This window comes from Orycteropus afer, unplaced genomic scaffold (genome assembly GCF_000298275.1).
Source record: "Orycteropus afer afer isolate SDZICR_OR568_19922 unplaced genomic scaffold, OryAfe1.0 scaffold00517, whole genome shotgun sequence".
Taxonomy (NCBI): Eukaryota; Metazoa; Chordata; class Mammalia; order Tubulidentata; family Orycteropodidae; genus Orycteropus; species Orycteropus afer.
The window spans coordinates 1754361-1755576 of NW_006922104.1; positions in this window are offsets into that span (position 1 = coordinate 1754361).

A 1216-nucleotide genomic window follows, 5' to 3' on the forward strand; every position below is an offset into this window, starting at 1 on the left:
AAAAAAAAAAAAAAAAGGAGAGAGAGAAAGAGAAAATCAACAAAACAAGAAGCTGGTTCCTTGAAAATATTAACAAAATTGACAAACCATTGGCAAATTAAAAAATGGAAAAGGAAGAGAAGATGGAAATAACAAGAATAATATAAGAAAAGGGTGATAGCACAATGGAACCAATTGAAATAAAAAGATATTGGCAGAGTATTATGAAGAACTGCAGTCCAACAGATTTAAGAACCTAGCAGAGAAGGACAAATTTCTAGAAACACAAGACCTACCTAAACTATCCCAATTGGAGATAGAATACTTGAACAGACCCATAACAAAGGAAGAAATTGAGCAGGTCATAAAAAAAACTTCACACAAGAAAAAGCCCTGTATCTGATGGCTTCACTGGAGAATTTTACCAAATATTCAGGGAAGAGTTGACACCTATACTACTAAAGCTATTCTAGAGCATAGGAAAAGATGGAATACTTCAAAATTTATTTTATGAAGCAAGCATAACACTGATACCAAAACCAGGTAAAGACACCACTAAAAAGGAAAACTACAGACCAATATCCCTCATAAATATAGATGCAAAAATCTTCAACAAAATCCTGGCCAACACAATTCAACAACATATCAAGAACATAATACATCCTGACCAAGTGGGATTCATGCCTGGTGTGCAAGGATGGTTCAACATCAGAAAAATAACCAATGTAATCCACCACATAAACAAAACAAAATAATCCTATGATCATAGCATATTGTCTAAGGCACTTGACTGCTAACCAGAAGTCTTGAGGTTCAAACCCACCAGCCACTCCTCAGAAGGAAGGTTGTGCAATCTACTTCCATAGTGATATTGCCTTGGAAACCGAAGGAGGGGTCTCTATGAGTCGGGTACAACTCGATGTCAAATAACAACAACATGATCATATCAATCAACACAGAAAAGCCATTTGATAAAATTCAACACCTGTTCCTGTTCAGAACTCTCAGCAAAATAGGGATAGAAGGGAAATTCCTCAACATGATAAAGGGCATATATGCAAAGCCAGTGGCCAATATTCTTGTTAGTGGAGAAACTCAAAGCATTCCCCCAAAAGAACGGGAACCAGACAGGATGCCCTCTGTCACCACTTCAATTTAACATTGTATGGGAAGTCCTAGCCAGAACAATAAGGCAAGAAAGAAAAATAAAAGGCATCCAAATTGGCAAAGAGGAAGT